This window comes from Empidonax traillii, unplaced genomic scaffold, assembly GCF_003031625.1.
Source record: "Empidonax traillii isolate 1590-97213 ecotype Southwest subspecies unplaced genomic scaffold, ASM303162v1 scaffold36:size2505666, whole genome shotgun sequence".
Taxonomy (NCBI): Eukaryota; Metazoa; Chordata; class Aves; order Passeriformes; family Tyrannidae; genus Empidonax; species Empidonax traillii.
The window spans coordinates 1,319,774-1,340,528 of NW_020955229.1; the positions used below are offsets into that span (position 1 = coordinate 1,319,774).

Sequence of the window (20,755 nt, forward strand, 5' to 3'; positions counted from 1 at the left end):
GGCCAGGCAGCCTCGGAGCACGCAAAGGGAATTGTCTGGTGTGAAATCAAACCGGGTGGTGTGGTCTGGGAGCTCCAGCAGCTAACGGGGATTCAGTTCAAGGGGAACATGCTAGGGCTGGTCTGAGTAAACCTCTGACACGACCTGGGGCCAGCCCCTGCTCTCCAGTGCACAGCATAGAAGTATCTTTATCTACCTATTTGCTGAGCAGAGCAGGGTTCTTATCCAAGGAGTTGTGAGGAACTCGAAGGACATGTGAAATGGCCTGCAAATCCTGCCTGAGGAAACACACTGCTTTCTGTATCACCCCATCAGTTTGCCTGCAATAGAAATATTTCCATTTAGTTTAAATTCTGTGTGAAAGAGGTTCTGAAGGAGAACATAACAGAGCTCGGAAACATTTTGCTAGGAAGCACTACCAGTGCAAACCTTCAAAGGGTAACTCTGTACATGGCTACAAAACCATATTCTGTTTAAACTTGTTCGTCATTGTCTTCTTGCATGACAGCGCTGGCATTTAAAATATGTTAGGGGTGACACAATACTTTCACCTGGTGCAGACATATATCACTGGAAGGATGTTCTCATAAACAAAGTGCTGCAGGCTACGATCTTATCATTCTCCTCTTCCTTCTTCTCAGCTCAGTTCAATGACAAACACGTATTTCTCTTCTTTGCTCCAGTTTTCTGCTCCACGGAAGCCTGGTGTTGGAGCAACAGGTGATGTTGCAAATCAGGAATGACAAGCATTGGTGGTGGCCTGGTGGGGGGAAGCAGCATCCGAGGGGGCAGCAAACATGCAACGAATTTTGCGGTGCACCAGCTGGGGCAACTCCATGGCATGAGCAGAAGTGCACTCACGTGCATGCCTGCACACGAGTGGGGTTTTTCTTTTTTGAGAAAGACAAAGCAAATTAGAGTGTTCATATGTAATTAGCTGACTATTAGTGTGGTTCAGCCAAGGCAATAGGCAAACAGTTAACTTGGAGATAGCTCGCAGATAAAAGGGCTGAGGAGGGTGTTCTGGGGAAAGCTGGAGGTAATAGTTCAGAAGATGAATTCCTGACAAATTGAGCAGGCATCTCAGAATGTTCTTGCCCTACACCACTAGCACAGTGAAGCTATGCAGGCCTTCCTTCCCTGCCCTACAAAGCTGAACCCTTCCTGGCATCCAGGGGCAGCTCACTTCTAAATTATTTAAGAATTATAATTTTCTGTTTAAACACATTAGTTTGGACTAAAATCGTGAAATTTCCTGCTCATGCTTCCTGCCCTCCTTCTTGTGTCAGCACGTGAAACAGAGGCTATTACCCTTGTAGAGGCTGGAATATCCCCAGCTATTTATCTGAGAATGACCAGGTCCAGTAAAAACATTATAATTTACCATAAGCAAGCATCACATTTGGGGAGAAACCCAAAGTGTGTCCAAGTTCAAGTCTTTGCAACTTCTATGAAAATGTGGGTGTTTTAGTAAATCTTTGTGTTAAATGAATAAGTCATTATAATTTTCTCTCATTTTATAGCTGACAGGGAAGTGCTTTTTTCTGTCCTTTGGGAGTTTTCAAGATTTCATTTTTTTTTTCCAGCTAATTCTGTGGCTAACCAATAAGCTGCTAAAAAGTAAAAAAATCTGAGTCATTTGCTTCAGTAGTTTCAAAATATTTCATTTTTTTTTTTGCTTTCACCTATAAATTAAAAATTAAAATCAAAATATATTTCAAAGCAAATAAATGTTCACTTAGAAAAGTATGTATCAGGACACTTGCAATTATTTTGAAAAGTCTTTAACATTTTTTGTTTTCAATTGAGAAGTCTCATGAAAACTTCATTATTTAATCCAAGCCTTTTTGCCTGTTCGGCATTTTTCAGGACAAATTTTTCATGGAAAACCCTAGACATAATCCCCTTTTATGATCAATTCAGTATATCAGAGTGTTCTTGTTTGGGATGACTTCTGAGGAGGAATAATTGAGAATTTCATGCTGAGTTGATCTAGCACTGAAATTCTCAAATATTGCTGAAATTATTCATGCTTCTGAGTATCCATTCATGGAAAAACCTGCATTTCTCAGAGCCTGTGGGTCCTTCCGTTCCTCTCCAATAAGATTGATCTAAAGTGTTTCTATTGAAGTAAAAATTTATGCTGGGTTTTTGCACAACTTGTACACTATTTCTTTGTCAGTGTGTAAACTCCATAGCAAGTCCGTTAGAACTTTGTCCTTCAGTGAAAGTGCATACTTGATATTTCAGACTAAATGTTCTGGTATTCTGCCATGCTGGACACAGAATTCACCAAATAGACAGAAGAACTTGCACTGTTGGGGTGGGCTCAGCCCTATTTACTAAAAAACATGTTATTTTTTTCTGACGATAGATCACTTCTAAGCTTACAGTTAGAAACTTTTGGTACATAGCTGTTTTTAGCCCCCAAAGAAAATTACCAATTGCTACTTTTAATGCTCATTTGTTCAAGCCTCGTGTAAGCATTTTGTCATGAGCAGAAGTTGGAGTAAATTCTCTGCGGAAGAAATGTTGAACCAAGAGCTCAAGATTGTGTTGATGTTTCTGTTCATCTTGAAGGAGGGAGCCTTCTGCTGTAGATCTCAAGTGATGCTCAAGGGGAAGAACAGCATGTACAAGGAGGGGAGCCAAGAGCCTGCCACTAGAGATAAACCCTGGGGACAGTGTCAAGGTAAGGGCCCTCACCATCCACTCAGGAAATGTTTTCTTCCTGACTCTTGCTGCCCTGCTTACCTTCTTCCCAAGGTCGTTTTCCTCATCCCACCTTGCAGAACGACAGGGAAAACCTGAAGTTTTACACACTTTTTTTTTCTGGGGAGAAGGTTATCTTGCCTAGAAGTAGCAGTTGGGTTAGACCAAAGGTTCTGCTACCCCCTGACTGTCTCCTTTGAGGAGCAACTGAGGGAACTGGGAGTGTTTGGAGGAGAGGAGAATCAGGGGAGGACCTTATCACTCTCTAACAACTCCCTGAAACAAGTTTGCAGTCAGATGTGTTTCAGTCTCTTTTCCCAAGTAACAAGAAATAGGACAAAAAGAAGTGGCCTCAAGCAGAGGTTCAGATTGGATATTCGAGAAAATTTCATCACTGAAAGGGTGGTTCAAGCATTAGAACAGGCTGCCCAGTGAAGCAGTGCAGTAAACATCCCTGGAAGTGTTCAAAAAGTGTGTAGCTGCAGTGTTTAGGAACATGGTTTAGTGGTAGACCTAGCAATGTTGGGTTAATGGTTAAACTTGATGTCCTTAGAGGTCTTTCCCAACCTTCATGATTCCATGATCCTATGATCTCTGTGGCAGAAAACCCCCAGCAGATACATGGAAAAATGTCAGAAGTCAAAACTAATTCTTCTCATGAGGTATTCTCCTTGTTCCTATCACTCAGTGCATTACAGACTGACAGCAGAAGTTGCATAAATCAAGAATGTTTAATGGTATTCTAACCTGATTATATTTTTGGTATTCTGTGGTAGAAAATCCTACAATTTAATTGTGCTGCATGACAAAAAATTATATTCACTTTAAACCCCTTTTGCTCCTTGTATCAACTTAGTCTATAAACATTCCCCTCTTCAGAATGCTCTTCGTAACGTTTGTCACAGTATAAACTTCAGTCATCTCCTTTCAAAGAGTTCTAAATTTGTCTAGTTTTCCTTTGAATGGAAGCAGATACATACAATTACTGACAAGACAACCACTATCAAACCCAGCTCTCGTTACTGACACTGAAACGCTTCCAAAAATTAATTATTTAAAATAATCCAAACAGTGCAAATATCCAAAGATCAGGCAGATCTATGAAACTTGCCTGCAGCAAAATCATGCAATTAGAATCATGCTCATAAGTGTTGCAGTCTTAAAACATTAATAGATCATTTTAATGGAAGGAGTTATTAAAATTGTATTTGATTTGCATTATTATAACGCTGAATGCACTATGGAAAACTGAGTTCATGAGCGAGGTACAGCACAAACCAGAGTCTTATTATCTGAGCTGTAACTTTAAAATAGACCATGCTTCACAGTTCTGCCTGAATTTTCTTTAGTTTTATTTCTTTTCTGAATTGATAAGAACTCCAGTTTTTATATTAGAAATAGAAAATGAGGAGGAGGATAAGAAAATAGATGGAGACTGAAATAAAGACTGAGAAAAGCAATCTGAGGAAAAAACAATCCTTTCCAAAGTGAGTAATTTTTATCATAAATGAGATGTATTGTTGTGATCATAACCACTATCAGAAATCCCATGAATTGCAGGGTTTCTGTAGATGATTTAGGAAGAAGTTGCCCCAAATGTGGAAGCAATTATAAAGAAATTCATGACTCTTTAGTAAGCATTCCTTGTTTTATTTCTGTTACAAATAGACTGTAATTTGCGGATCTCTATCTGACATCTTTTTATTGGGCACTTACCCTCCCTGACCTATTTATAAAATTCCCCATTTCATTAGTGGGACATCACCAGCAAATCTGATGCACAAATGTCTCTTTTTATCCAGTAGGAAGCAGAGTCTGTTGGAGTTCATGGAATAATTTCAATCATTTCTAACAAACTCAGGAATAACCCGCAAGGGTTAAAAGAATATATATAACCATAATTACAAAGTGGAAAAAGGAATACAGCTTCTTTGCAACTGAGATATTTTTAGGGGTTTTGTTCTTTAGAATCCCTGTACAGGTATGTCCCTCATGCACAGTTGTCAAAAATAGTGTTTAGGCATTTAGACTCGAGTTGATTTAATCCAGTACAGAAGTGTGCTCTAAATTTTTCAGGGCAGTGCAAATGTGTAAAAATGGTGTCTTCACGTCCAAAAGCTCCATTTCACTTAGAAGAAACATTCCAATAAATTAAATAAATGAGAGTACTTCTATTAAAAATAGAAATAGTGTCTTATGGACAAAAATAGCCTTGATCTTCTGAACTTAAAATATGTTTTAAAATTCCACGTTCAGATCCTGAGCAGGTGTAAATCATCACAGAAATTATGCTGTTACACTTTACATGATATTACCAAATTGTCTTGCTGGTAATTAAGAATATCCTCTACGGAATAAGGACCAATGACAGGAGAAAGTATAAGTTGATATTGTCTCAGCACGCATAAGTGGTAGACAGAAATATTCATGTGCATAATCTTATACCTTGCCTACATGATACCCAGTGGGCTAAAGTAATAGTGTACAGAATTATCTTGGAAAAGACAATTCTCAACAGAAACTAAAAATCTTATGAGTTGTCTGTGTTTCTCATAATAATATGTGGCAAAAATGAAGATAAAACTAACTGGCATCCTCTTGGAAAATGTTTCTTTAAAAATGCTTCTTTAAATTTTCAGCATATTATACTCAAACGTTTTTCAGGCCCAATTTTTCAGTATTTCATCCCAAGAAAATCAGCATTTCTTTCTCCCTTTCTTTTCATGGGTCTGTTCTCTTTGTAATCTACAGCCCAGGGAAACATATGCAATTCCTATTAGTCAGGAAGGTAATGAAGTCATTCTGATCAAACATGAAATTTTTGCCCTGAATTTCTGGTGTGAATTTCAGGGGGAAAGGCCACCTGGGAATTAAACAGCCACTTCCATGAAGAGCCAAACAAGCCACTCTGTCTGCTACAGCACAGCTCCTATAACTTACCAACAGAAAGAGACTTTTCCAGAATCAAACTTTTCTTTAAAAAGCAAGTGCTTCCTTCCCTTCCTTGGTATTAAAAGTGAATCTCTTCTGATTCTTGTGAAAATTATTTTTAACAGCTTCCTTGAGGAGATGTCCATTCCGAGTGACATATTCAAGCAATTCCTCAAGGCTGGAATTTCAGGTGTTCATGGAACATGCTCTGACCTCTGTGTTCAGCTCATGGCTTTCCTCAGTATATTTTGAGCTTGTTTTCAATTCCAGATAAGTCACTATGGGGATGTTAAGTCTAAATTCCGTGTAATAAAACATAAAGCTGATGACCAATTTCCTATTTTCTCATTTTGGACAGTAAGATCAATTTTGGTCCTACTATCCAAAAGATTTAGAAATAGTCAGCTGAGGGAGGAAAAACATAGTGCATAATGGTGAACGATGCATATGTTTAAAATCTCCTATTTGTCCAAAGTGCCCAGAATCATGATGTCATAAACAGATAACATTTAAAGGCCAAATACGTGAAGACAAAAAGATCTTCTGAATGGATTATTTGTGGGAATCCTTATTGCAGATATTGAAGGACGTTCTAGATTAGCAGAAATCAAGAAAGAATTAGGGCTATATGCAGGATTAGTCTTTGATCTTACATAAAATGTAGAAGGCATTACTGTGTATTCGAGGTCCCCTGAGTAAGAACCATTATCGAGGTATCTGGTGCAAACACATTACCTTTGGAAAACTTATTCCAAGGCATGAAAAAAATCCCCTAACAGCAGGAAGAAATAGAAATATTTGTAAGCTTCTCTTGAAATGCTCAGAACCAAACCAGGATGCCTCGTAAGACAAGCTCCAGCAACATTGTGCCTTCAGGATCTCTGATCAGGCAGTTTCCTGATCTTCATGTCTGCATACTCCAAGCAGGGACATGCTGAATATTAGCATCTTTCTGAAGCTGTTTAATATATGTGGTTCTATTTTAACCTGCTGGTATCCTGTCAGTGTCCTGACTTCTCTCTCTTATATCCTGTAACATAGTGAGGTGTAGCTTTTTCCTTACTAATATAGAACATACAAATATCCACACATGAGGGCTAGTGAAACATTGTCTGTTGTAAAACAGCAAGTATTTTGTACAGAGGGAAAGTTCTGTGACCTGCCTACTAAATGACAAGCACAAACAGTTTCTTAGGTATGGCCCCCAGTGAACACATCCCATTTTGTGTATACTGGAGCTTTTCAAACATCCGGAGTTTTGTGTTTAGCAAAGCAGATGTGCAAATGGAGATCCAGGCGACCTCCCCTCTGAGGATCAGGCCTTTGACATGCATTACTCCCCTGCTGACAGCACGAGAAGTGTGGATCAGTTGGCATTTCACACCTGCAACTAATGTAGAAGTTGTAACAATATAAGTGAGCATTAGGGATAGGAGCGATGCTTTGGACACAAACCAGCTATATTTAACGGGAAAGGTGCAAATCCACATTACGACTCGGGATATATATTAGCTCCAGCCCTTCTTTAACCTAGGAAGAAAGAATTATGTCCAGGGGAACTTACCTCAAAGAGTTTCTCTTTCCTCTGGCAGAAGTGATGATTAGGCCAAAACTGGCCATTTGTTTTATCTGTAGGTGGGGAACAGACGATTTAGTCCGGTGGCTTCAGCTGCCTTGGCTCAAGATCCTGATCTACAATAAATACCTCTCCACAATCAATAGAGCAATGAACTTGGAGAAGAGCCCAGGACCTTTCCCGGCAACTTTGGCCTGGACTGAGCTGACCTGGTAAATCTGTAGGAGCCAGGAGAGATCTCACTGAACATCCCGAGTTCTCCGAGTCCTCTCTGCCTTGGGAAGTCTGTGCCTCCAGTTAGGCTGCTGGGGCCAGGAATTACAATAGCTTTTCACATCCTATTTTCTTGTTAACAGATGTTCTGCACTGTTCCTTGGGCTTTTTGGACTTTACTGATGCTGCAGCATGCACTCTCCTACAGTATTCATCACTGACTGGGGCTCTCCTCACTAAATCAGATCAATCAACTGCAGAGCATTTGGGTTTGGATGTATTTGTCTGCTGCCCCACTTGGGAGCAGCAAAACTTTTTGGGTGGGTATAAGGGTACCATCATCCTTTATATCAGCTTGCTCTAGCCCTGGGGACTCTTCTCCACTTGATGGGTTTTGGAGGTTTCTTTGTCACTGTGTCAGGTGGCTGCTCTGATACCTCCCTACAGCCTGATGCCTCCTGCCTTTCTTCCTAGCTGAGAAATGTCAGAGGTGGAAGTGAGCGGTTTTATCTCCTTCAGCCAGGTGTACAGGGTAGGGATGGGTCACAGCAGCACATCTCTCCTTGAAAAGTCAGGGGCTGCAACCCCCACCAAAATGGGCCCCTGGGCAGTTACGTGACATTTGGCTTGAGAAAGGAAACCGGTTTGTCACCTCATTGCTTCATGGTGTCATCTCAAGGCAGAGCTGAGGAGTACCTGTGGGCTAGATAAGATAAGATGACATTAGTGAGACTATACTCATCATGTTCTGAGGATATTCTAGTTTCCAACCTCGAAATGTGATATATTAAAAATGGGGAAGGATTCTCAGTCACATGAATGTCAGTTTATAGGTTGTCCTACCAAAGAAAGCAAAGCATCTGTCCCTACTCATCTTTCTGATTTCTGTTAGAAGATACAGCAGCTCCAGAGTAGATGAAAGCTGTCATCAGCCATGACCCCTTGGCCTGAGAACTGAATGTGCACATAGGAAAGGTGTTCTTCCCCAGAATAACACAGGCTACAGATGAAGTACGTGTAGATACTTTGGTGTAACATGACTGTATGTATGTACCCTGCAAAATGCATTTTGGATGTAGTTGAGAGTAGTAGTATATCCAATTCAGAGTTATCAGGTACGGTAAAACAGGTAGGAAGGGTGCAGAAATGACATGGGAAGGTCTAGATAAAGGCAGGAAAAAAGGAAAGATGATTGATGTGGAGACAGTTAAAAGGATGACAGGTGTGACAGGCAGGATCAGGTAGGACAAATCCAAACAGTTTATAAGAAGATGGAAAAATGCCTCTCTGGCATTGTACCTTTAGTGTTTTTCCACAGTGATACTATAGTGCTTTTTCTATTCTTGCTGCAAACAAAGCACTGAAGTTCTCCTGATTATTTTTTCCCCTGTGTAAGATGTCCTTTACGCTGTGATGAGATCACCGGTGTATTAGTTCATTTCAATCTTTTCAGAAAGAATCCAGGAACTGCAGTGAGGTCATGATTGCAGTAATGTCTAAAAGGATGGGTTTATGGAGGAAAGGAGAAATATTCCTCTCACTTAGAAAAACTAACAGAATTTGTGGCTCTCAAGTGTGTTGCACAAGTTAAGGTTTGCTTGTTTTTTCTGTTGCGTTCCTTTGCAAAAGCCAATCTGCTTCATACTTTTGTTCTTTCCTTAAGTATTGCATAAATCTAACAAAGGTTGCAGACAAATCACCCTGCTAGAGCAGTGCTCCACCTGAACAATCATCTGTCAGCATCCCTACCCATGGTACCTCCCCAGTTACACAGCCAGGAGCAGGGTAAAGAATCAGACTCCTCTGATGACCTGAATGTCCTCACATTAGACCTTCTCTATCATTCAGGAGGCAGATACCTCACTGGGAACATCCTAGTTCCCATGTCTTTCAAGGAGAAAAATCCTTGGGGCATCCCCTAGGGTCACAGTATCACTGCTTAACATGACATATTTGTGCCTCATGGATCAATGGAGCAATGTCAGGCATGAATTTGGACCTTGACATTTCAGGCAATGACCTAAAAAAAGAAGAGGCTCAGGAGTGCCAAAATTTCATTTGTTACTCTGATTTTTACCTCCAGTCTTTTCCACTCTCTGTGGAAGTGAAAAGACTTAATGATATAATTCTGACAGGTCTCTGGATGGATTTAAAACTGGAAAGAAACATGGAGAGAGATGGAATCACATGGTTCTCTTTATCATGGCCAATGTATTGTATTTTAATGTGTTCTAATGAACTTAACAATTACTCCCCAGCGTGCTTGCTGACTGGGTCAGAGGGGTTATTTTGAGTTTGCCATCTTCTGGATTCTTGAGACAATTCCCTCTGGATTTGTTGGGTCAACAACAAAACGGTGATAACAAATACACTTCTGCTTTAATCCAGCACTGTGCTTTCCCCCTCTTTGCAAAGTGGATTTGTGCATACTGAGTTACACTGCTGTTGGTTTAGCAACTTTAGGATATTAGTGACATTCATCACGAAAACAGTTGCCCTTTCATATCCAGAGCCCAAACGTCCCGGATGATCCGTGGGACACAGAGGATGCTGAAGGTTTAGTTTTGCTGAAAGGGTTTAAGAGCTTTAGTTACCCAGAGAGGGGTGGGAGATTAATGGTGTTCTCTGGTACTGACAGGGACCTGCGAGCTCTGAATCTCGTTGCAAGGGAAGAAGAACCCACCTCTACATATTACTAATATGCATAACTATGGCAAGTCTTTTAAATAAAAAAAGACTAATTAATAATGCCTAGTGGTCTGGATGTCGAAGTATGAATTAGATTTTTGCAGGCTTAGGGAGGTGGGGAAATGGGTTAACATTGCATTGTTTCAAATTACAGGGTTTAAAATTGCTTAAAACGACAAGCAGAGAGGGTTTCCACGCCAGATTTGAGACGTTTGTTCTCTTTTATTTGTACTAAAATTTCGGCTTGAGCTCACATTGTCATTCTACCCAGACTGCTTCCCAGACCAGCTAATTTGTCTACCTGTGTTCCATTTTAGGCCTTGGTTTTAATTTGAGGATGATTCCTGCTAATACCAAAGACTGGATAGGACATCCATTAAAAGTCTACACAGCAATTGAAATGGAAAATTCCAAAAGAAACCCTATTAGAGTTTTTCTCCATCAAATCAACATTACAGACTTCTTATGCATTTCTTAATTAGACATTGATATTAACTGGACTGTTGCATGATTTAAATCTAGCTCTTAATCTCAGCTATTCTATGCTGCTGTAGTTTTTATGACATCCAACTAGCGACTGCTTTATGCATTAATCTATCTGGAAAACCACCTTCACATTTTTTTTGTCTTTTTTTAGAAGAATAAAGGCCCCAAAAAGGAAATGAAAGCTTTTGGGTTCAGCCATTAGTAATTTTCTGCTTAGTATTTGAAAAATTGCTTATTTTAATTGCTTCATAGAAGAAAAAGATATCAAAGCTAACGTTCTTTCTCTCCAAACTTTGTAATTATTTCTCTCAGACTCTTATTTGAAATGCCTTGAAAGGATTTTCATTGAAATGTAGATTTCTTCTCTTTCAAAAGTACTTTTATTCCCCTGTGCTTCTTTCCCCTTTTTTTTTTTTTTTTTTTCCTCCTAGTGACTTCCCCTCTAGATTTAGAGCAAAAGACATAGTCTCCAGCCTCTGGACACAGCATCATGTGCCACATAGATGTCCCTTAAATGTCATCTTTAAACCTAACCTTCCCATGGCCCACAGACTGGGCTGACAATTGGCCTTAGGTCTTAGTCCTTGGGCTTCCTCCAGGGACAGTGAAGAAAAGCCATAGGTGTCATAGGGGTTTGCTCCATCAGGGTCAACTCATTCTGAAAATTTCTGTGTGATTTGCTTCTTAATATCACTACCAAAATCAGGGGAACCCAATGGGAAAGTTTTATAAATGCTAAGCCAGAGTGTCAGTGAGCTGAAGTTTGTGGTAAAGCCAAGGGACAGGTAAGCTTTGTATAGTTTGGGGCTCTGTTTCCAGCATTATAAATCCTGGGTATCCTAATCCAGGAAGGAATTTGCTAACCAAACCCTGTAGTTAATTCTGCATTGTATTTAAACATCAGTAGCACAAAGCTTCAGGATCATGTTGGCCTCCTTGGTAATCCTTGATACCAATACAGCAACAGTAGCAAGAAGTTCTTTATTTCACCCACACCTTTTCAGGGAGTATTATTTACTAATGGATTATGATCTGGTCAAAATGATCTATACATTCATTACATCTGGAGTGGGCTTTCATAACTCACAGCACCTAAGAATGAGGCAAAACTCAACGTTTGTTTATAGTGCTGCGATTCTGCTCGGCAAAAAAAAAAAAAAAAAAGGTGCAGAGAAAACACTGTCCTAAGCACTTGTGGTCTGCTCTGAGTCCCAGGTGATTTCTCATGCCACCTCAAAAACATCTTTAAGGCCTGAGAAAAGTGGGGGGTACCTGGCTGCCTCAGAGACATCTCAAAATACAGTTGTTCCCCTGCAAGTAAGTCACTCCACAAGCCTCGTGTGGTCACGGCTGAGGTTATCTGACAGGGGGAATCTTCCCATTGGAACAAGACATTTTGAGAAAAGAAGATTGAAATGAAGCTAAAGCATTCTCAATATCAGATTTTACACGCATTTTTTTGCAATAACACAAAAGGAAGAAAGAGAATAAGAAAATGAGTTAGAGGGAGATGGAGAGAGAGATGGTCTATTAAGCAAAGCTACTTTTTTACTCTCTGAATTTACAGTCCTGATAGACATCTTTATTCAAAATTACTCGTTTTTTATATTCAGATACTATAGCTTTCAGTACTAGGTCCTAGATTTGTCTGGACAGATTACCCTCTTATTTCCACAATGAAACTTAATTATCCTTTTTATGTCTTCAGATACTTCCACTCATTTCCTGAACTGTTTCTGGGGACAGAGAGCAGCTGATGGGTCAGTCAGTAAAGTAAATACTGTGCATCCCTGTTGGCCACACATTTTTAAGTATAAAAGCCCTTTGGTCCCAGGTCTTCTTAAAAAAATTTGAGGGTTGGTCCATGTAATTTGCTCTGATCTACTTTTGCTGAGCTTTTTTTTTTTTTTTTTCTGACTAGGCAGGGACTCGTCATTTTCTCAGCACCTTTCTGTGTATTACTTGGAAGCGTCTAAATGTGACTAACTCACCTGGAATCTGTAGAAGGCTATTTGAGTGCGTCATCTCTGAGACAAGAATAACCCCTCATGAAATCCAGGGTGGAAATCACCGCGTGGTTTCAAACACCCCTTCCTGTATCCCTGCTGTTGCAGCAGGAAGGAATGCATCTGAGTAGTTAAAGTCCAAATGACTAAATAAATTGCTTCAAAGCAATAGTATTAGCACAGAGGGACGTGTAAGTTGCTGGTATTTAGTAGTTGCTAGACTTCAGGAAACTTTGTTGGTTTCATCGACGAAGAAATTATCCATTACATCTACCTTCTGTCTGAGCAAAACTAACACAGAGGAGTCAACATGGAACGGTTGCAAAAGATAACCCAAAACCTGCAAGTACTAAAGAGAAAATTGTGAGTATCCACTCACTCTTTGTGAGTTAGTTTTTAGCTTTTATGTTTTTCAAAGTCTCAGTTATTCAAATAAGAAAGTAAAGAAGTGTTGCAACTAATTAAAGTACAAATTGGCTTAAGGAAATTACCCAAATAATTAGAAAGCAGAGCGAGAACACAACTGGGTGTATTTTATAGAATCCTTTATGAATGAAATAGTCCTAAAGAGCTGACCTGGTAAAATAATATTGAAATATATAAACAGAGCAGGTGGTGTTGTAGTACCCAGGTAGGTTTTATTGGGTTGAACAAATACTTCAATAAATGAGGAACAAATGCAGTTTGGCTAGGTTGGAATGAACAACAGACTTTGTATGGACTTTACACATTGCATAAAACCCAAATTAAACAAAATTTCTCTTACCCTGGCATGGTATTCACTTTGCAGTTACATCTCTGCATGAAAGTTGCTTCTTCCAGGTCCGTCTTGTGACCCCAGCCTGAAAGCAGGAACCAGGATGGGGCAGTATCACTGAGACCACGCAAGTCTGTTATGCCAAAACCAGAAATTAAGATGTCACCACGGTACAAAACATGAGTTTCTCCGTCACACCCAACATGCATTTTTTCCTGATGAGTTTATTACACTTAATTTCCACTAGCCTGGGAGAACAGATAATCTGTTTTCTACAAATACAATAAATAGTGCTTCAAATGACGTGGCATTTATTCAACTCATTCAGTTTTGATGATTCAAACTAATTATAAAAAGAAAAGATACTGAAAACAACAAGCAGTGAGATCCCAGGATTGAGGATCTTGGGCTGAGTCCCCCTTTTTGCTGATAATGGGTTCTGCCCTCTTAGATCTGTCACTTCAACCCTCAGCCTGGATGTATTTACCTGCCTCCATAAAGCAGATAGTGAGCACTGTTTATAGGGGTCTTGCAGTCCCATGTGCTGTAGGGTCTGTATAGTGCATGGCAGTAAACTGGGTCCTGACCTCACCTCTGTCCTCACTCCCTGCCACTGGAAAATGAGTGATAAAAAATAATAATAACAAGCTCAGAATAATTATGTATTGTCTTTATAGCGAAACAGGCCTTGAGCATTGTGAGCTCTCCACCGGGAGAAGTCCCATTTAAAAAACCTCCCTGGCATAAAAATGAATCGAATCCTGTCACATGAATGGCGTGCATTTACTATTCTTTTCACTTACCTCCTAGTCGTTCATTTTCTGAGCTGACTTGTGCCTCTTCCCTCACTGTCAGCCAGAACTGGGTAACAAGAACTTGCTGGAAATGGAGTAGTAAATAAATAAACAAACAGAAAAAAAACCTGCTGACTTGGCAGATGCTCTATTACAACCATAATGTAAAACTATCAAACAACAAATGCAACTTCTGAATGTCTCATGACTCACATCACAAACAGCAAGGGAGGAAACTGAAGGAGGATTTTGACCAGTGATAATGAATTTGGAACAACACTGGATTTTCAGATCATAAGAAATTCAGGATAGGTCTGGGCTGAATCATTGATCACAGGTATTCTCCTTCCTGTAGCCATTGCAGCATCAAGCACTTCATCCATCATCTGTAAAAGCTCAGCACTTGGACTACCCCAATACCAAGGACCACTCCACTGTAGCCAGGAACATCAGTCAGCATCTCTGCTCTACAATAATGAAAATATTTGGGTAGTTCAGGAGAACTCCTTCCAAGCAGCCAACAGCTCTTACTGTGATACCAGGGCTCCTTGTTTCACCCATCTCAAATTTTAAGCTCTTGGAAAGGTACCAGTTCATAACTGGTGCATTGGTCTTGCCCCAGGAAGAAGGAGGAAAACAGAGCAGGGCAGAAACAAACCAAGTAACTTAATGGATGTTTTGTTGAGGGGAAAAAAAAAAAAAAAAAAAAAAGAGGAGATTAATTAATGGGAAAAGCCTGCTGGTCATTAAGTGTCCTGGAGCAACTATTGTGACAGGGAAGCAGCGAGTTCCTGTGTGGCTTTAAGACATCTGCCCTAAGGAAACATCAGCAATTGAAACTGCGTCCTCTTTTTCCCAGCTCTCCAATTCCCATGGGCCAGCAGTTGCCTCGCTAAATGAAATGCCTCTTTAGGGAGACCGGCTGGCCCCAGGGATTGGTAATGCAATATAGAGCCTTTCATCTCTCACCCATGAACCCAAGTCAAACAGAGTTTGGTAAATGGCCAATAACCCTTACCATCCCAGGGCTGTTTGGTGACCTGTGCGAAATGAGGAGGGTCATCTCTGTGTCTGTTTACTAGAAGGCAAGTGTCAACTTCACCATAAAAAGGGACACAGTTACTACTCATTATCACCCAATTTAACATTCTGAAGACAAGAGAATGAGCCTGGAAAGCTCAGCCATCTTCTGACCCAACCATGGCGGTCCCAGGCCATCAGGGCTTGAAGAACATTAATGAGGACAGTTGCATTGTAGCAAAACCAGGCTGTGCCTCTCCTGCCAACAAGAAATACAAGTCTGAACTACTCAGAGCAGCACATGATTGCAGTTTTTCCCAGATCTACACGGAAATCCATGGGATCTGGTTCAGTTTTCAAGTGCAACAGGCACTGAAGCACAGCCACAAAGTTACAGAATGCTGCAGACTTCTGTAAATCTGCATTTATGGTCTTAAACAGACACAGGCAACCTGAATTGGGACACACATGCATCCAGCGGTGATAGAGTTAATGTGCTGAGAAACCCTTCACTGGAAGGCTCTGTTCCCTCACCCATCATGAATACACTGTTCTGGTTACCAAAATAGCTGTATTTGGAAGGGTTGAAGGCCAGAAGCTCTCTGCAGTACCCATTCTTGCCCTATGCACTGCTCATTTTAAGGTCAGACCTTTGGCATCAGGAACCTGTTAGAAGAAAGAGGAATCGCTTTAAAAGTTGTTGCCACTCTGGGGATTACGCTGGAAGGTCTGAGAGGGTAAAGGGAAGGGCAGGGGCAGATAAACACTTGGCCACATGAAAAATCAGCTGTCCCTAAATTTCAATACATCTGCATAAACCTCCCAAGACTCCAGCCAGCCTGTTCTTACCAACAGTGTTCCCAGTCACCACTATCATTTTGTAGCCCTTCTTATGCCACAAAAACGACAACATTGTCATTGTCAACAGAGAGTTACTGTATAATCCCTCCTGTCTTGATTAGTTGCATTAAATTAGTATACCTATGTTAATTAAACAGAAGATGGCAGAGGCAGCTTTTACTTCCTACTCTTTTGCATAGACCATTTCCCAGGGCTTCACAGGTTGTGGAAAAACAACAATACAGGCACCACACAAGTCATATTTCAGCACAGCTGATAAAGCCATTTTACTCATACTGTGGTCCACGATTCTTTTTTTGCATATCACAGTATAAGTTTAATTACCACGCTGCTGCTGCTGCATGGCAGCTCCTCTCGCTTTCCCTTTTTTTTTTCTATTTGTATTATTTGCAAGCCGTAATCATGTTTTCCTGTCATCCCCGAGCAATGTGCCTGCGTGCGTACAGGCAAATGCCAAGCCTGGAAAGGAAATTTGATGCGTGTCCATGAATTGGAGTTTTCAAACTTTGGCTGAAGATTAGTACATGTAAACATAGCTCTGCCCCCTTCATCTTGGATAATTGGTCACAAATGCTACTTGACACTTCTCAAATCAGACACTTTACATACTTCTGAGCATAGCTGAACTTTTTTGGCAGGAATTAATTTGCTTTGCAACTTAGCTGCTCATTCCTGGCCCGATCCCTGCTCCTGTGATTTCAGGGCAATGTTCTGCCAGTGCAAGGAGCACAGAGGCAGGACTGGATCTGTTTGCTAGTGCTGACGAGCCCGCCTCAGTAACTCCCTCAGAAAAACAATTACTGCAGCTAATGTTCTGCCCTTTGGCAGCCCTGATTAACACTGGGATTTTTACCTTCGGGTCCCTCTTTCTATTCCAATTACTGCAAAAGTTACATTGCATCAGGGGACATCACAGAAAAACGGAGAAGGCGATATAGCATCACCAGAAAACGCAACTTCTGACACACCAGGACCCTTCCACAGCAGCAACAGCTTTATGGGAGATGGTTACAGATACCATTGGCCTCGTCTCACTCTTTTCCTGCCTCTCCTGCTAACAGTGCATGCTACAGCAGAGAAGGGAAATCCATTTCTGAAGTACTGATGAAGTTTTGAAGCAGCCACAGAATTCCATGCTATTAAGCAGCCCCCTGTTTGCTCTGACATTACGGTGTGTTTACGCACCGTGCACCGGTACTGCAGGAGCTGAGCAGACCATATGCTCACTTAGAAGGGCTGCCAGGTCTCAGGGAGCATTGCTGTGCCTATTCCAGGAGGAGTTTGGGGCAAGAACGCATTCCATAAGGGTTTTCACTAGGAATGCTGTATTTTAATTGGTGATTTATTTCTGTCCAGCCTCTGGACTAAACGGCAGTTTATCAGCACATCCATGTAGGTCTGTGAATAACCGATGGAAAATATCATTCGCCCTTTATTCACTGGGATGTTGATAAGCTGCAGCATATTAAAAGTGTTTGTCAGTTTGTTCTTTTCAGCTATCAAGTGGGATGTGTGCCAGCGTGCCCTCCTCGTGCTGGCCGCTTCATCCAGAAAATGGAGAGAAAATAATGAAACAGTGTCAGTTCTAGAAGAGGGCAAAGGTTCACACGAGTTTTTTTAGCGTTATTGTCTTGCTTACCACTAGCACCAAATCTGTAAATCAGAATGAGCTCCTACCTGCAGAAGCAAAGGTTGAAACTTTGTGCTGTGCTTCAGGAGGAGACCAGGAGAGAAGCAAATCCCTGGTGAGGCATTCGTGTTGCCTTGGTTCTCATGACTTCCTGCAGCTCAAAGCACTGATGAGGAGCAGCCAAGACAGATACAGTCCACATGATGTTTCTCTGGCCTCTGGTATCTTGTGCCATGACCCAACAACAGATGGGGAACCAGCTGCTTTAGCCACCTCTCTGTGTGCTTGGTCCCCACACTTTCCAATCATGGTCTTGTAATGGTTCATCCCTAGAAAAGAAGGGTAGCTCGTGTTACCAGAGAGATGGCAAATTCACTGTGGAGAAGCAATAATAGACCCTGAATTTGCCATGAACTAATGTAAGTGAAGACATCGCATGTTAATATGTCTTGGGTTTTCATAGGTTCTTACCTTAAAATAAACAAATGGAGATGTATTTTGCTTCCTGCTGTTTAACTATGATATTGGAACCATTATGCTATTTGTGGGTGAACGAGGCAACAACTGGCCAAGAGATACAACACAGCTCTAAAGCCCCTGCTAAGGAGAAGGCTTAGTTTCCATTGCTATTATCTATCACTATAAATTTAGCTTTCAGGTCCTAGACATTTTAAAATAACATATCTAGTGTTAGAATAGGAGAGTATAAGAAAAATGTGAATTACAGGTTACAGGCTTCTAGTATTTGCAGTAATAGAACTATTACCATAATTACACCTGTAGAGTACTCATTTATGTTGTTATTAGGGGAAAGGGATGGTGGAATTAGGATGTATGGAAAGAAAACACTGCAGAAAGGGAGTTAAATAGTTTAGCTGGGACAAGGATGGGCACTGATGGCTTCTGAACACACTCCTGTTTTCAGCACATGAGGTCACCATGTGTACGTGGACCTGCAATGTCCAGCGATTTGGGTGAAACCACTATAGGTCACCAGTGACTGGTACAAATGGAAACAAACCACAGCCCACAGAAAGGCCCAGCCTCACACACAAACCCCAGGTTGGGAGCTGATGACTTTCTGTGCCTCTGAACACCTCCACAGTCTTTGCTGGGTGAGAATGGAGACTGACCAGGTGACTCCATGAGCTCAATGCTTCATGGACAGGAGTCCTTCTCCATAGTCGAAAAGATCAAATCCAGACTCCTGAGCATTTGAAATGAGACTCCACATTTTGACTCGTTGTTCTGCTATCTGGGCTAAGTGGCCATTATTAGTACACAGGTACTCACTGGTGTAAATCTACCTCCTGGGTGTCATTGCTGAAAGTCAGTGAACCTGTGCTTCAGTGGCTAAAGATTTACTTGTTTAATGCAAAGTGTCATCAGCAAGTTCGGGCTAGCAATGACATCCTACTTGCCTAAGTTAATATACAGCCTTGGACTGTCCTTGCTTTTCTTCCCATTCAAACTCATAGCTCAGTGTTGGTGTCTGCCACAAACCAACGTTACAGCTGAAGTGAAAGAAGTGATGAATGAACATGAGCTTTGCATGTAGATAATTAGAAGTCGGGCTGAGTAGATCACATTATTTAATGTATCATCATTATGTTTGTATTTAAAAGCATCTAAACTACATTATTTCCTCTATTACTCCATTTCTTCAGTGCTCTGGCTCCAGGGATGAGTCGTGCTACGTGTTTTGGTAGACTTGTTTTCTAAAAAATGATGGAACCACTTGGAGCTTAAATCATTGCTCTATTAGGTTGGTAAATTGTCCCTACTTGAGAATACTCTTGTGTCAGGAGTAAAAGTCCTTGTTTGGCTGTGCTGCAAGAAGCAGGATGATATTTAATTATGGCAATGGAAACTCATCTGGTTTCTCCAAGTGCAGACAATATTGATTCACAGTTCTAGTATAGAAAAGGTGGAATTAAAAAGCTGGTTTATTTAGAAACTTACTTATTCCTTAAAATGTCTGTTCAGCTCATTTTTAAATTTGATTTCTTATCCCAGGTGAATTACACTGCATTTCTGAATCTCAAGAAGTGCTTGTGCCTGATAACAGCTGATCGAAGCACCAGCATGGTTTGGTCATTTTAATTGTAGCATTTTTGTTTGCTGCTTTATTGGACAATGGTGTTTACAAAAGAGAGATTAAGAGCACCAGAGACAGAATTACAGAACACAGTTGGTGCATGAGACTTGGTATTAGTATAGGACCACAGTCTGTAAGGTCAGTGGCAAATGTTACCAGATTGCAGGCAAAATTAATGTCTGGTTCTGAAAGAAAACAGCAAGGAAAAATCATGCCAGTGTTCCAGCATAACAAATTAACTTAGGCAAGCTGAAGATAATCATGATTATTTAATATTCCACAGTTTTACAACTCGATACTCTGTGGACAAAAGATCAGAAGTCTGCTGAGTCCAAATTTTTGAATCTTTGGGTCAATATGCTTCTCATGTCTTTAGCGTTTAGTTTAATTTAGGAGGAAACAGTTCTGAGCTAAGATAAGATCTCGGACAAAATTGACGTGGACTCACAACATGGCCTAACATAACAATTTAATCTATCCTGTGCTTCCCCTGAAAGAAGGCTTAATAACTGTGGTATGATTTCACCTGCTGCTTCTAACATTTGCTCATTCTTTTTTCCTGAGCAAATTTGGATTATCAGATGGCAAGCAGCTTTGTTCATGGTAGACAAACTTGAATTCATTTAGGATTAATAACAATGGGTTCAATCTTTGATTCAATGGCAGTCAATGAATGGAGTCTTTGGAAGACAAATGTTTGTTTGTGCTAAAGAGAAATAATCAATTCTCCATTTTGGGGGGTATGAGGTGGTTATCACAAAATGTTTTCCCTATGTATCCTGCCCTGGGTATACAAACTGCAGGAATGCTCCTCAAGCCCTGGGGTTGCAAACACGGGCCATTTTGACCCTGAATTTCAAAATCCGAAGTTTCATGATGAATTATTCGGTGTGAGAAAAAAGCGTATCTCTTACTCACAGTACTCTCAGGTCCTCTTGGTGTCCTGATGCTGGGGAGTTAGGAGAGAGAAGGGTCCAGGTCAC

At 40.7% G+C, this 20,755-nt stretch overlaps 1 long non-coding RNA gene across 17 annotated transcripts in view; it reads right to left on the reverse strand.

Moving 5' to 3' along the window:
- LOC114054634 overlaps nt 1-17,890 on the reverse strand; it is a 23,724-nt gene extending 5,834 nt beyond the window's left edge. Inside the window, exons 1-5 of one of the 17 annotated variants that reach the window (XR_003570525.1) lie at nt 17,722-17,890; nt 17,230-17,442; nt 14,173-14,248; nt 13,379-13,502; nt 3,425-12,952 (exon numbers count right to left, since the gene is read on the reverse strand). This is a non-coding gene — a long non-coding RNA (uncharacterized LOC114054634). Of the gene's footprint in view, nt 1-3,424; nt 12,953-13,378; nt 13,503-14,172; nt 17,443-17,721 lie in introns of those variants that run through there. The other 16 variants (XR_003570519.1, XR_003570513.1, XR_003570523.1 and 13 more) reach the window with 16 other exon arrangements.
- Nucleotides 17,891-20,755: the final 2,865 nt, after the last annotated feature.